The following is a 16,870-nucleotide window of genomic DNA, read 5'->3' as shown; positions in this document are numbered from 1 at the left end:
TAGGTACAATCACAATAAGAAGTACACTTCATTATTTTGTTCAAAGTATTTGAGGATGGCATTCTGATTAATTAAACATTTTATACCTTTTAAAGCCTATGGACACCTTTTTGAGGCATTTTTTTTATTGCACTGTGCTTATTTTGAGATCAAAAATATTTTTCAGTTGGTCTGTATTGAAACATCTGAAGTCGATTCACATAAAACTTTGTTCCAATACTGTATGGAGCAGGAGCTCTGTACAGTATTAGAATGTATTGGTTCCGATAAGCCAAAGTTATTGCTTCGCAAAGTATCGCGAGACTTTGGGTAGTAACTTCATAAATTAATTTTGTACTGTAAAAACTATTTCCCAAGCTCAGAATCGAAGCTCCTGCTCCATACAGTAATGGAGCGAAGTTTTATGTGAATCGACTTCGGATGTTTCAATACAGAAAATGTTTCATCCGACGTCGATTCGCTCATCCCTAATTATGATTGATTGATAATGCTGTGTGACCCTGAGGGTACTGGAATCTTGAATTATACTGACATAATGCTTTCAGTGTAATACCATACATTCCAGGACCAACAGGGTTCCACAGCATTATCAATTTGTATAATGCTGTGCGATCCTGTCAAAGGATCGAAGGTAAGAACAAACTCAGACACATTGAACTCGCTTGTGTGTGTGTCTGGTGGTTATGCTCTTTCAGCAATGCAGAGAGAAATGTTACAGACCAGTGCCTCTGACAGATTTCACTGTGAAGGAGAAAGCAGCATTCAGTAAATGTGAAAAGGTACTGGCTGTAGAAGACCAATGGTTGACATTTAAAAAAAAAATAAATAAAGACCAATTGTAAAAATGTTTTTAAGCCCAAAATAGGCACAATCCCTAAAAAAAGGGCATTCAAAATTGTACATAGCCTTTCAGTGTGTTCATTAGGCCTCATGCCCACATGTGTCTGTAATGCGCCCGGCCTTTGTCACTCCCTTCACTAGAAATAACTATTGTAGTCCGCAATAAGGGCATGATATAAAATTTCCAGAACAGACATATGGATGCGGACAGCAACCCGCTTTTTGTTTGTGGACCCATAGAAATAAATGTGACCTTGTGCTGTCAGCCACATAGGCAGAATGTGGTTGTGTGCATGAGCACTTAACCATATGTTGTGGCAGGAATCAGGATATATTAATAAAGTATGCCCACCATGCCAGTATTTTCTTTTCTGGTGCCAAATGCAATTGACTGATATTACACAGCTCCTTTTTGTTTGCATTAAAGCTAGAGCAGCCCGTAGAAGACCAGCTGAATTGCAGAGGGTCCACGTTATCCTGCCATGATGGATTTTCCTTCTATAGTATTAGATCACTCACATATTCTGCATATGTAATGTATAGGTAGACTGAAGCTATTAAAGGGGCCTGTAGGATTCTACCCCTGTGTAAGCTCATTGTTATTTTATAGCTGCTGCTTTTATTTTTTTCCCCTCGGTTTCAGTATCATGCATTTTTATGGGACATATTTAAAATGTGAAAATGCTTGGATTTATTTCCAGAAAATCAGAAAAAGAAACTTTACCTTGCAGTCTGGGGTACAGAACCATTACGTCTGTGTCAGAAGCTGACTCTGGCCCTTGATGTCACAATGGAGGGAGGGATGGATGGGAAGCAGCTAAGTCTGTTCCCTTCTGGCCATGGTGATAAATGTGAACACAGCCAAAATTCTAATCCAGCCTGGTCTATGGTGATATGAGGGATAAATAACGGGTCATACTGCTATGTCCTGTGAACAGCACACAGACACATCAGTGAAGTGGCCTACAGGCAGTAGATCATTGCTCTCCTGACTATATATTTATTAGACACACAAATCTTAATAGGATTGGTTGCTTTTGGCTTCACTTTTCTTCTGATAAATGATGTGCAAGTTTCCCTTGGTAAGAAAAAATATCCTGTTTCTTATTCTGGAGTAAAGGTAAAACTCAATGAAAAGCTCTTTTGATTGTAGTTTCTACTACAAGGCCTGATATGCACATGACCCTGTCCACAAAATGCGGATACTTTCCTTGTGCATTCCGCATCCATTCACTTCAATAGAAATGACTATATTTGTCTACAGTGCGGACCAGAATAGGACATGTTCTATCACTTAGATCCGCAAACAATGGGGATATGTGCATGACTCTATAGAAGTTAATGGGTCAATGTGCTATCCACAAAAACCGGCAGATAGCAGAGAGATAAAAAGATACAGTCACATGCATGAGGCCTAGTATTGCTCTTCAGTAGGGATGAGTAAACTTCTGTTTTCAAGTTCGGCGTACAAGGTTTGGTTTATCTAAGACTTCCGTTAAGGATTCTGCTACCACCGACCATATAAGTTATATTCCGTGGTAGCAGAATCCATAATGGAATTCTTAGATAACCCGAACGGAAGTTCGCTCAACACTACTCTTCAGTTTATATACCAGCAGCACTCCACGTTTTATTTTTTGGAAACTATCAGATAGAATAAATGGTAAGCTGCTACAAGGCTGTGTATAATTCACCATACAGCTACACTTGATTCCTGTGACTTAGGCCTCCTGCATACGAATGTAGGTGTCCTGTTGCCGTATTGCAGACCGCATATGCGGATCTGCAATAAACGACACCGTTCCGTGTGCATTCCGCATCATGGATGTGGACCCATTAACGCAAAAAGATAGAACTTGCTCTATCTTTTTGCGGAACGGGCGGATCACGGACCCATTCAAGTTGAATGGGTCTGGATCCCTCCCGGAGGCCGCACAAACGTTCTCCGTGCATTGGGGACTGCAAATTGCGGTCCACAATGCACGGAACGGAACACATACATTCGTGTGCAGGAGGCCTTATGGTTGATTTTGTTCGATGTAATTAGCCACAACATCAATTTAACTTTATCAGTTCTTAAATGCATGGTGGAATAAACGCCTAAAGAGTCCTACAGCAACTGAAGCGGTTTCTGAAAACTGTTATACTGCTGTAAATAAAGTATTTTGTGGTACCTTTGTCATTTCTATAGGGTGGGCCCGGGATAGTGAAAAGCTCAGCTGAAGGGGGGTTTATAAGTTGCAGCTGTATTTTTCAGGATAACGATCAAGCAACAGCACTGTTAGGCCACCTGCAGACGAGCGCGGGTGAATGCACACAAGATCAGCATGAATTTCTGCAGCATATCGGCACCAAAATCTTCAATTTCTCATTTGTGGATTAGATGCGGTTTTGCCACCAATCTCACTCTTCCATTGAAAAGGGTGAAATCTGCAGCTAAAACCGCAAACATAATTGACATGCTACAGATTTGTAAATCTGCAATGCAGTTCAATTTCTGCACTAAAAGTCTGCTAAGCGTACATGAGATTTGTGGAATTTGATACACTTTGCTAGTACTGTACTGTGCGTGCAGGTGGCCTTAGGGTGCCCTCAAACACTGGGCTTTTTTGCAGAATTTTTCACAACGGAAAATCAGTTCCACTCACCTGAATGTGGCTTGCAGAAATCCATGCACTTGTTCCTCAGTCAAATGAATGGTACTGATTAGCAGTTGTGGAAAATCTGCAGTGTGCAACGGCACCCTTAGGCCTCCTGCACACGGCCGTTTTTTTTCCCCGTTTACTGGCCGTTTCTTGCGTTCCGTTTCAATGGTTCCGCAAAAAAAACTGAATGTACTCTGTATGCATTCCGTTTTTCCGTTCCGTTTTAACATAGAACATGTCCTATTATTGCCCGCAAATTATGTTCCGTGGCTCCATTCAAGTCAATGGGTCCGGAAAAAAACAGAACACATACGGAAATGTATCCGTATGTCTTCCGTTTCCGTTCCGTTTTTTGCTGAACCATCTATTGAAAATGTTATGCCCAGCCCAATTTTATCTATGTAATTACTGTATATGCCATACGGAAAAACGGAACCACAACGGAAACAAAAAATGGAACAACCTATCCGTGAAAAACGGACCGCAAAACACTGAAAAAGCCATACGATCGTGTGCAATAGGCCTTAGGGTGCATGTACATGACCGTATGTATTTTGCGGTCAGCAAAAACGTGGATCTACAAAAAAATAATGGTGACATCTGTTTTTTTGTAGACCCATTGTAACAATAAATGGAAGGTGAGTGAGCACTCACAACATTGGCACCATAATGGAAATATTTATTGGACGGTTACAAATAAAATAAAATATTATGCATAAAATACAAACAATATAAATACACAACAATATCCTAAAATTATAAAATGATCCCGAGGAGTGGATACACTTGATATAGCGTAGTGTGGAACGCTCTGCTCCCCACAATATATACCGAAAGTCACTTGTATGGCTGTAAAAAAATTGGTTTAAGGAACTCGCCCTCGGTCTTGGAGTGAGCGGTTCGTATTATTGAGTCAATGAGACTTCAGTCCACCAGTCTTTATATGGAATTGCCTCAGAATACTTAAAAAGCAATTCTCTGTGTATTTCTTTTGCAGGTCACACTTAGTTGTTGCACCAGTGACTATTGGGAATGCACGGTGGTAGATGGTAATTGCTATGAAATAATAAACTGCAGCCTCTATTCTGCTGTCGTAGCCACAACTGGGGTCAGTTCTCTGGGACAGGTTATTTCATCCTTATGTCTACATTTATCGGTGACTGATAGTCACTAGATGTTAAGTTGTTAGCTATAATAATTCTCAAGATCCTACCTGACTCCTGCTGAGACGGTCACAGTCTTGTAACACGAGGGGCGAGCGGTGCAGGAAAGCAATCAAGCGTCTCGCGTCGCACACCTCGGACTAGCAGCTTCACAGTATTGCGGGATTACGCGGTCAGGTGTTGTACCTTATCGGAGGCGGGTACTCCTTGGGCAGGTTCGGATGTTCCGTATCTTGCCTTTAAAGTTGCTTTTGCATGGCCATGCAGTAATAGAACAATGATGTTAGTGGAGGTCTTGTTGGTTTGATGGGCGCTTCTCCTATACACCAGACACGTTTCGGGGCATTCTACACCCCTTCCTCTGTGGTCAAGCGTGTACCATCCTCCCTTCACCTTTTATACTCCACTCGGTATGCCCTAAGATCCGGACACTGGCTTGCAGAAGCGCAACTTTTTGTTGCATTTTTCATGCGATAAGGTTGCGTTTTTTTCGTATAGCTGCGTTATTTGGGGTATGTGTCTAATCCATTGCGGGCTACCCATCTATTGGATCATTTGGGTTATTATATCCCCATAAAAACATACATTTCAAAAAACATTATAAGGGTACTTTCACACTTGCGGCAGGACGGATCCGACAGGCTGTTCACCATGTCGGATCCGTCCTGCGGCTATTTCGCCGTGCCGCCGGACTAATAAGCCTGACATGCAGTAATTCTAGTCCGGCGGCCTTTCGCCGTGCTGCGCCGGAGCTCCGCCCCTGTCCCCATTATAGTCAATGGGGACGGAGCGGCGGCACGGCGTAATAGCCGCAGGACGGATCCGACATGGTGAACAGCATGTCGGATCCGTCCTGCCGCAAGTGTGAAAGTACCCTAAAATAAATAAAACCAAATGTTAATAAGTTGTAGCCATTATAACAGACTACAAACATTGATAATGTAACCATATGAAATATCCTTCCTATAGTGATAACATAAGGTTGATGGCTTGAATATGCCTGGATAAGTACTCATGTATATATTGGTGTTCCAATCTTTGATCTTATTGAACAAAATCCTGGTGGATAGTTGAAATAATACTTGACTTATATAAATTCTAGCAGAAGTATGTTGATTCAATACCACTAAACAAGAGCTGTCACTCATAAGTTCCACAAGACATATTAATTCAGGTAATGAATTGTATAGATTTCAAAGATCAGGGGTTGGGGATGGGAGTCCCTACCCCGAGGGGGGGGGGGGGGGGGTGTCACAGTGCCGATAGACGGCCAGACATGTTGGAGACGGGACCACCAACCTACAGAAAACCAAAGGTCTCCAGATCTGAATTCAGTCCTGCTGGTAGCATACAGCCAAATTCATAAATGTGTTTTGATTCAGCTCTGGACATCCTCTTGATATAATCGCCCCCTCTCCAATGTTTATTAATTTTTTCAAGTGCTACAAAGATAAGATTCGATGGATCTCTATTATGTATTTCTTTATAATGCTTGGAGAGTGAATGTTTCATGTAGCCTTTTTTAAGATTTGATATGTGTTCACTTATTCTTGTTTTTAATAGTAGTTTAGTTCTACCAACGTATTGGCGCTTACAAGGGGAATTGCATGTGAGACAATCATTGATCTTCCAGACAAAGGAGTTATGGGCTGAATGTACTACAGATGTTTTTCTTTCTTGTTTACTCAGTCTGCATCCTATGCACCTGCCGCATTTAAAAAACCCATTTAGGTTCATGAGGGATCCCAAGCCAGTCTTTACAGATCTTTTTTCTTTAACTAATGGAGCTATCTTTAGTCCAAGGTTTGGCGCTCTTGTGTACACTATCTGAGGTATATTGGGTAATTGGGAACCTATTACTTTGTCACTTAGAATGTGATACCAATGTTTGGTTATGATGGTATTAATTTTTTTATAATTGCTATTAAAGGGCAAAATCATAGAGTTATCTTGTTTTTTATCTTTTCTTTTTTTCAAAAAACATCTTTCTCTCCATTTTTCTCACTTTGTCTAAGGATTCATCTAGAATCGTGACTGGATATTTTTTATCTAAAAATTCTAACTTCATTTTAGCTGCCTCCTCCTCAAATTTCTCTGACTCCGTGCAATTTCTTTTAATCCTACGGAATTGCCCAGATGGGACATTTATCAACCACCTGGGCAGGTGGCAGCTGTTGAAGAGGATAAAGCTATTCTTAGTAGTTGGTTTTCGATAAGTACTACAAGAATAGCGATTTCCATCTTTTTTTTATTAGTAAATCCAAAAATTCAGTTTCTTCCTTCACACTGGATGAGAAAATAAGATTCAGATTATTAACATTGATCTCTTCTAGGAATTTTGTTAGCTCTGCCTCTCCCTTGTTCCAAATGAATAACACATCATCGATATAGCGCCGCCATAGGACCTATTATCCACAAAACAGTGTGCTGTCCGCATTTTTTGCGGCCCCATTGAAATGATGCGGCCCCATCGGATGCAGACAACTAGGCTCATGTGAATGGGGCCTTACACTTAGTCCTTTATCTAACCATTCTGATGCCATTATATGCATGCAGTGGTGCATGCCACAGGTTAAGGTTATAGGCCTCGTTCACACTTTAGTGTCACTATGACATACGTGAATTTAAATGACCTTATATAATCTGTGAAGATGTCCATGAAGGATTCGTGGTAAGTCTGCCAGCCGTAATCCACAGACGTTGCACAGATGAAAATTAATTTCGTGAGCATTTTCTATCTGGTTTCTGTGAAAAACACGCACCACAGATGCCATCCGTGTTGTGTCAGTGATTTTCATAGACTTCAATGCGTGTGCTTGGTCCGCATCACGGATCAAAGTAGTGCATGTCCCTGAAAAGTTAACCAACACACTTAAATCAATGGGTACGTGTGCTGTCTGCAGAAAACGCGGACAGTGCACGTCAGTTAAAAACGGAAATGTGAACAAGGCCCTATAAAAGTACCAGCAAAATGAATGACATTTGTCAAAACAGAAAATGTAGAGACTCGGCATGCAAACAGATAAATTTTTGTATTATATGTCCAAAAATGTATCTTTATGGAAATCGATAAGGGTACTTTCAACACTAGCGGCAGGACGGATCGGACAGGCTGTTCACCCTGTCGGATCTGCCCTTCCGCTATTTCGCTGCTCCATCCCCATTATAATGGGGATGGGGGCGGAGCTCCGGCGCAGCACGGTGAGAGGCCACCGGACTAAAAAGTCGGAGATGCAGCACTTTTAGTCCGGCAGCCTTTCGCCGTGCTGCACTGGAGCTCCGCCCCGTTTCCGTTATAGTCAATGGGGACGGAGCGGTAGTCCGACCGCTAGTGTGAAAGTAGCCTAAAACAAATAAATGGATGCATAAATTGGCAAAGACAAACACAACCACACGGAGAGTGCACGCAATACGTTGTGACATCCAGTTATAGCATTACAAGTAATGGAAAAGGTGAGATGGAAAAACAAGTATAAATAAATACAAAATCAAAACAAGTGGCTCCCCCACCTAGATAAAGAATAAATAAACATGATTCACAACATATACACAATACAGACCTCAACGTGTTTCGTATCCGCTTCCTCGCGAAACACGTGTCGGGGTCTCTAGGAGGTGCCACCAGCCAGGTCTGTATTGTGTATATGTTGTGAATCGTGGTCTTTTATCTAGGTGGGGGAGCCACATGGTTTGATTTTGTATTTATTTATACTTGTTTTTCCATCCCACCTTTTCCATTACTTGTAATGCTATAACTTGATGTCCCAACGTATTGTGTGCACTCTCCGTGTGGTTGTGTCTGTCTTTGCCAATTTATGCATCTATTCATCTGTTTTATTGATTTCAATAAAGATACATTTTTCGATATACATTTTTGTATTATATCTGTGTATTTGCTGAGTGTCTAGGAGGCATTCATTTTTGACACTTGCGTTCTATTTGCGTTGTACAGCCGCATTCCGATTTTGTGTTTTATTGCTCTATGATATCCCCCAAAACAGAAAATGTGTTGCTTGTTGTTTTTGGTGCAGATTTGATGGGGATTTTCTACATTGAAAAGGATGAAATCCGCACAAAAAAAATTGCATGATTGACATGCTTCGGCTTTCAAAATCCAAATGACAGATCAATTTCTGCAAAAATATATATATTTTTTTACATGTTCCGCATCTCCGGACCCATTGAATGCCCACGGAAGGGGCGCAATGGGCAGCACACGTTCGTATTTAGGAGGCCTAAAGCTGATATTTTTACTGAGCCTTAGGGCTCATGCACACGAATGTATTTTCTTTCAGTGTCCACATCTACTACATATACCCTGAAGTCCGGTCCTAGGGAAAGTATACTAATCCAAAACCAATGGTAAAATGACCAAAAAACTCCCACTATGGACCCACTTTTTACGTCTTTATTAAAACTTAACCTTTATTCCTTTTTTCTAAATTAAACTGAAAAATGTGCCCAAACGTTCTTTGTGTCCGTTTCATTTTTTTTGCGGACCTATTCATTTGGGTCTGCCCAAAAAAAAAAACTGAAGTTACTCCATGTGCATTCAGTATGTCTGGTCCGCAAAAAATAGAACATGTCCTATTATTGTCCGTATTACTGACAAGGATAGGACTGTACTATTAGGGGCTAGCTGTTCTGTTCCGCAATATACGGACGTCATCCGTATTTTTTGCAGACCGCAAAATACATATGGTCGTGTGCATGAGCCCTTAGGGGGTAAGAAGGTGATACTTACAAGCTTAAAAAATAAGCTGCACCCTAGAAAACAGCCTTTGACATGTGCCAAGAGTTTTTGTATGCCAACCTTCAGCATCACAAGCCGTCTATCACCTGCATTCTCTTCTAAGATTAGATAGTGACGTAGCTTCAGAATATCTAACTCTATATTGCACTGACAGGGCTGGGTTTACATGTGAGATTTGCTTCCCCATTTGTGTACTGGACAACCAGTGGAACCTCCACAAATACTTTTATGATTCATTAGCAGTTCAACCTCTTGATTCCTTGCAAACACTTAAAATATGTTATTGACTTACAAAGGCAAAATGAGAAAAACTTTTTTTTGTACAAAATTAAAACATTTAATGTCCTAGGAAAAACAAATACAATATTCACGGTATCTAAAGACAACCAAAGTGAATTGAACAGCTTGGATGCATTTGCTCAACATGAAGTTCCCAGAAGGCTTCTTTGGTTCTGCATCTTGACTGTTAATGACTTCTTTCTGTAATAGAATTCATGGCAAACAGATATAATTCATATATACTTTAATCAATGATTAAGGCCTCATGCACACGACCGTGCCGTGTTTTGCTGTCTGCAAACCGCGACTCCGCAAAAGACGGAAGCCGCCCGTGTACCTTCTGCAATTTGCGGAATGGAACGGGCGGCCAATTGTAGAAATGCCTATTCTTTTCCGCAAAACGGACAAGAATAGGACATGTTATATATTTTTTTGCGGACCCCTTAACGGAGCAACAGATGCGGACAGCACACGGAGTGCTGTCCGCATCTTTTGCGGCCCCATTGAAGTGAATGGGTCCGCATCCGAGCCACCAAAACTGCGGCTCATGATGTGGACCAGAACAACGGTCGTGTGCATGAGGCCTGAGGATGGTATAAGAAAATACATGTCTACAGACCATAGGGGTTACCACTCTACACAGCTTCTGCCATGTCTCCTAATAAAATGGGGAACCAGCCCCAGGATCACGGTTTCATCTTTTTACCTTTACACGATTTGGAAATGGACAAGCGCCAGGCACACCACTAAATAGCCTTGTACTGACTGCAACCCTGCTCTGTGTGCTCATGATTTTACCACATGGTCACAATAGATATGCTGTCAGATATCCACTGACCAGAAAGTCGTAGCTGCTAGCAAACGTGTCATAATGGGAGCAGACATGCTTCTGAACTTTCTTTAAAGTAAGGGCTGTAAAGTAAAGTGTGCCGCCGGGCCCGTATTGCGGCCACAAACAGCAGGTCCATAATATATGGGCACTGGCCATTTGTGCACTTAAATGGGTCTGAAATCCGGAAGGTGCTATGCGGTGCGGAATGGGCTCACTTCAGTTTTGTTTTGCGTTCTGATCCATCAGAAAAACAGAAAAAAAAAAAAAGGATGCTTTATTTTGAACATCCGTCGTAGCCATTTTCCTCTGAGAACCGATATCTTAGATCAGGGATCAGCAACCTTCGGCACTCAGCTGCTGTGAAACTACAACTCCCAGCATGCTCTTTCCAGTTTAGAGAGCAGCCAAGCAAGTGTGCATGATGGGAGATGTAGTTTCACAACATCGGGAGTGCCGGTGGTTGCTGACCCCTGTCTTAGATGGAAAAAAAAGTACTTAATGGAGGACCCCCCCTCCTCCCCCCCGTCTAAAATAGCAGATCTCAGACGGAAATGGCTAAAACGGATGCAAAATGAGCATAACGGATGCTCAAAATAAAGGATCCATTTTTCTTCTTCTGATGGATCAGAAGAATGAAAACAAAACAGTAATGTGAATTTACCCTAACTTGTATTTTATTCAAATTCCTGCTTATTTTTGGCTTAGGGCGCAGTCCTATCAGTGACTGACCGCCTTCCTTGTATAAATGTACACACATATGTCAGCCAGGGAGCAGTAGACCCCCTGAAAGAACAGGGATTAAAATGAAAAAATAAAAAATTTCTAAGGTGTTGAACCTCCAAAACTAATATCCAAATATCAATCTGCTCAGCTCCTCCTGCTCTGTAACTTGTTGTCTACAGAAAGGACTGCATGTTCAATGTGACTTAAGTAATACTAGACCAAGAACAATACAAACAGTAGCCTAAAGTGCCTAGTAATAGGGAGCAGTAGTTCAGGTTCTATTACAGAGCAAACAGGCAGAAGATTTAGTGTACCCACTTCACAGCACCAATTCTAGGGTTCTTTTAATGCTAGGGCTACATGGGTCGTGGCCAGGATTGCAGAGTAGCGGTGGTCCCATAGAAATGGATGGGATCACAGCGAGTCACAAAAAATCCAGCATTGTTGGATTTTTTGCTACTCACACTGCGATCCCATTCATTTCTATGGGATCACTGCTACTCTGCGATCCTAGCTGTGACCAGTGTTGCTGTGTGGCCCTAGACAGGAGGAAGCAGGAATCACTGACTTGTCATTCATGAAGTGAAAGGAAAAAAAAAAAGAAGTCTGTGGTTCCCATCCTTTGTGAACCGGATATGCTAAACCACGGTGACCTATTCAAACAAAAGATTTTTGAACAGGTGCGTAGTCTAAAATGAAGTCATAATTTAAGGGATTAATAGTCACCTAAAACCAAACCACAAAGCAAATTCTGCACCACATAAAAAAAAGAACAAGTAAAGTATATGATGATGTGGGAAGGGACAGATGTGTCCTGCTGAAAAGCCAAAAACATGGCAATGTCGCATATTACCCATTCTATGCCTTATATAGCAAAATACAACAAATAAATATATATTTATACTCAATGACTTCCCCTATATAAAGGCCCCTACAAAGTGCGGGAAGAAGACTTCTTATACATGGGGGAGGCAGTTTTGGAGCTATGTACACCTTCGGAGGCAATTTTTTTTTAGGATTCCATTTTACTCATATTGGGCTAAAAGTCTTTTTTTCAAGTGGTCTTTATTGAAAATATTGAGCCGTTCTGTCACAAAGGGTTAACTGTCTAGCTGTGTTAATTGTACTGTTTACTCTCACTTTGTCATCTAATTACCCTCATCTCTAATTTACCAAGAGGTCATAAACACTTAAAGGGTTTCTGTCATGAGAAAAATCGTTATGTATCTGCCTGACATTAGCGATGTGCTAATGTCAGCAGAACATAACAGTATGCTTTATAACTCCCTGCCTGCCGCCGTTCCCTCAAAATAAAGACTTTTATAATATGCTAGTGAGCCTCTAGGTGTGCCGAATACTAAACGGCACGGCACAGGATTTACGGGACACTGAGGAGAACTCTGACGTCAATCAACTGTACATGGGCGTGCCAAAGGGTGAGAAGACGGATGTGCTAATGTCAGCAGTTTGTAACTAACTGCCTGCCGCCGTTCCCTCAAAATAAAGACACTTATAATATGCTAGTAAGCCTCTAGGTGCTAGTGGGGCGTTGCTGCAGCACCTAGAGGCTTACTAGCATATTATAAGTGTCTTTATTTTGAGTGAACGGCGGCAGGCAGGTAGTTACAAACTGCTGACATTAGCACATCGCTAATGTCAGCCAGATACATAACGATTTTTCTCATGACAGAAACCCTTTAAGCCACATTCTTATCAGTAAGATAAGAACTGAACTATAATGAGTGTTTATAATGTCAGACTAGGATAAGGAGCCCAGAAGAGAGAAAATTCAGATCCCTCTATTAGAGCATCTCAGCCCTGTACAGAAAAAAGGGTTCCATATCTCTAATAGACCAATTTAAAAGATTATTTTTTAGCTCAAAATGAGTACAATGCAATAATAAAAAAACATTTCTCCAAAGGTATACATAAGCCTTTAGGCCTCTTGCACACGACCGTATGGCTTTTTTATTATTTTGTGGTCCGCAAAAAAAACTGATGGCATCCGGAACGGAACAGCTGGCCACTGATAGGACAGTACTATCCTTGTCCGTTATGTGGACAATAATAGGTCATGTTCTATCTTTGAATGGAACAAAAATGTGGAAACGGATCCATTGAAATGAATGGTTCCGTATACGATCCATATACGGAACGCAAAAAACGGAACGTAAACGTTCGTGTGCAAGAGGCCTTAAACTAAACTAAACCTTTGATGACAAAATAAGGGGGCAGAAGCACTGCTCAGAGCACTCTGCTCCTTCCTTTCTTCATCAAAAGTTTAGTTATCTTTAAATAAATAATCTTCTTAGAGCATATAACTAGTTTGGGAATTTATGGTCCTTTTACACAGACCGATACAAACACTCATCCCCTATAATCATTCTGGGTTAAGGCATGTCTTAACAGTGATTTACTGCCCAGGAAAAATTCTCTATGGGGACAAGCAATCGCTCTAGAAATCAATTTTCCCCATTAGGGCTCATGCCCACGAACGTAAGGGCCCCCGTGCTGTGGACCGAGCCACATGCGGATCGTGGACCCAATCACTTGAATGGGGTCTGCACCGCAAAAAAGTAGTGCATGCACTACTTTTTTGCGGTGCGGAGGCACGGCCAGAAGCACCACGGAAGCACTCTGTAGTGCTTCCGTGGGGTTCCGATCCGTGCCTCCGTTCCGCATCTCCGTGCTTGCGGACCCATTAAAGTGAACGGGTCCGCGATCCGTGGTGCACACGGCCGATGCCCGTGTATTGCGGCTCGCAATACGGCCATAGCCAGGCAATGGTCGTGTGCATGAGCCCTAAAACGGAGACAATCTGGTTCATTCTCAGTAATTGCCTGACACATCAGTTGGTTCTGTGGATACATTTGATAGGTTAGGGATCTGCATGGGTTTTGCTCCTCAAATGCTTCTGTATTTCTTTGGTTCTCAAATGGCTAGTTTCAGTCATTGTGGGTTACATTTAAAATTATTAGCTCCTCAACCTGTTACGGACACATGGCGTACCGGTACAGCATGTTGTCCCGATACTTAAGGACACATGACGTACCGGTACGTCATGTGTATTTCCGATCACCGCCACCCGGTGATCAGAACAAGGTGCCTGCTCAAATCATTGAGCAGGCACCTTGGGTCAATTCAGACCTGCGGTTCGCGGCTTTTTATGGGGCGGTGCCATCGGGTCCCCGTGCGGCTGTAGGGGGGACCCGATGGCATGGAAGGAAGCGCAATGCCTTCCGGTGACGATCCTGTGAGATCCGGACCCCTGGATCTCACAGGCCAGAAGCTGTATGAGTAAGGCCTCCTGCACACGGCCGTTTTTTTCCCCGTTTACTGGCCGTTTTTTGCTTTCCGTATACGGAACCATTCATTTCAATGGTTCCGCAAAAAAAACGGAATGTACTCCGTATGCATTCCGTTTCCGTATTTTCGTTTTAACATAGAACATGTCCTATTATTGCCCGCAAATCACCTTCTGTGGCTCCATTCAAGTCAATGGGTCCGCAAAAAAAAACTGAACACATACAGAAATGCATCCGTATGTCTTCCGTTTCCGTTCTGTTTTTTGCTGAACCATCTATTGAAAATGTTATGCCCAGCCCAATTTTATCTATGTAATTACTGTATACTGTATATGCCATACGGAAAAACGGAACGGAAAAACGGAACAGAAACACAACGGAAACAAAAAACGGATCCGTGAAAAACGGACCGCAAAACACTGAAAAAGCCATACGGTCGTGTGCAATAGGCCTAATACAAACTGTATTACTCATACAGCCAATGCATTCCAATACAGATGTATTGTAATGCATTGTAAAGGATTAGACCCCCAAAAGTATAAGTCCCAAAGTGGGACAAAAAATAAAGTGAAAATAAAGTTGAAAAAATAAAGTTTTCCCCCAAAAAAATTAAAAGTTTCAAATAAAAATAATTTTCCCCAAATAAAGTTATAAAAAAAATTGCTAGAAAATAGGGGGAAAAAAAAGTTGACATATTAGATATCGCCGCGTCCGTATCTATAAACATATCCCATGATCTAATCCCTCAGATGAACACCGTAAAAAATAAAAACGGTGCTAAATAAACCATTTTTTGGTCACCTTACATCACAAAAAGTACAACAGCAAGCGATCAAAAAGGCGTATGCCCACCAAAATAGTACCAATCTCACCGTCACCTGAGCCCCTACCGGAGACAAATCGCCCAAAAAATAAAAAAAACTATGGCTCAGAATATGGAGACACTAAAACATCATTTTTTTTTTTTAAAACTGTTATTGTGTAAAACTTGCATAAATTAAAAAAAAAGTATACATATTAGGTATCGCCGCGTCCGTATCGACCGGCTCTACAAAAATATCACATTACCTAACCCCTCAGATGAACACCGTAAAAAATAAAAACTGCTAAATAAACCATTTTTTTGTCACCTTACATCACAAAAAGTGTAATAGCAAGCGATCAAAAAGTCATACGCTCCCCAAAATAGTGCCAATCAAACCGTCATCTCATCCCGCAAAAATCATACCCTAACCAAGATAATCGCCCAAAAACTGAAAAAACTATGGCTCTCAGACTATGGAGACACTAAAACATGATTTTATTTGTTTCAAAAATGAAATAATTGTGTAAAACTTAAATAAAAAAAGTTTACATATTAGGTATCGCCGCGTCCGGGACAACCTGGTCTATAAAAATACCACATGATCTAACATGTCAGATGACTGTGGTAAATAACAAAAAATATAAAACGGTGCCAAAACATCTATTTCTTGTTACCTTGCCTCACAAAAAGTGTAATATAGAGCAACCAAAAATCATATGTACCCTAAAATAGTACCAACAAAACTGCCACTCTATCCTGTAGTTTCTAAAATGGGGTCACTTTTTTGGAGTTTCTACTCTAGGGGTGCATCAGGGGGGCTTAAAATGGGACATGGTGTAAAAAAAACAGTCCAGCAAAATCTGCCTTCCAAAAACCGTATGGCATTCCTTTCCTTCTGCGCCCTGCCGTGTGCCCGTACAGCACTTTATGACCACATATGGGGTGTTTCTGTAAACTACAGAATCAGGGCAATAAATAGAGTTTTGTTTGGCTGCTAACCCTTGCTTTGTTACTGGAAAAAATGGATTAAAATGGAAAATTTGCCAAAAAATTGCTGTTTTGGCACCATTTAAATTTTTTATTATTTACAACATTCATCTGACAGGTTAGATCATGTGCTATTTTTATAGAGCAGGTACTTACTGATGCAGGGATAGCGAATATGTTTACTTTTTTTATTTATTTAACTGTTACATAATATCATTTTTAACCAAAAAATAGATTTTAGTGTCTCCATAGTCTGAGAGCCATAGTTTTTTATTTTTTGGGCAATTGTCTTAGGTAGGGGCTCATAATTTGCGGGATGAGATAGCGGTTAGATTGGTACTATTTTAGGGTGCATTTGCCTTTTTGATTGCTTGCTATAACACTTTTTGTGATGTAAGGTGACAAAAAATGGCTTTTTTTACACCGTTTTTTTTTTTTTTTTAACGGTGTTCATCTGAGGGGTTAGTTCATGTGGTATTTTTATAGAGCAGGTTCTTACGGACGCGGCGATACCTAATATGTCTACTGTTTAACATAA

The sequence above is a fragment of the Bufo bufo genome, chromosome 2 (genome assembly GCF_905171765.1).
Source record: "Bufo bufo chromosome 2, aBufBuf1.1, whole genome shotgun sequence".
NCBI lineage: Eukaryota > Metazoa > Chordata > Amphibia > Anura > Bufonidae > Bufo > Bufo bufo.
Note: the sequence above shows the minus strand (reverse complement) of the source record.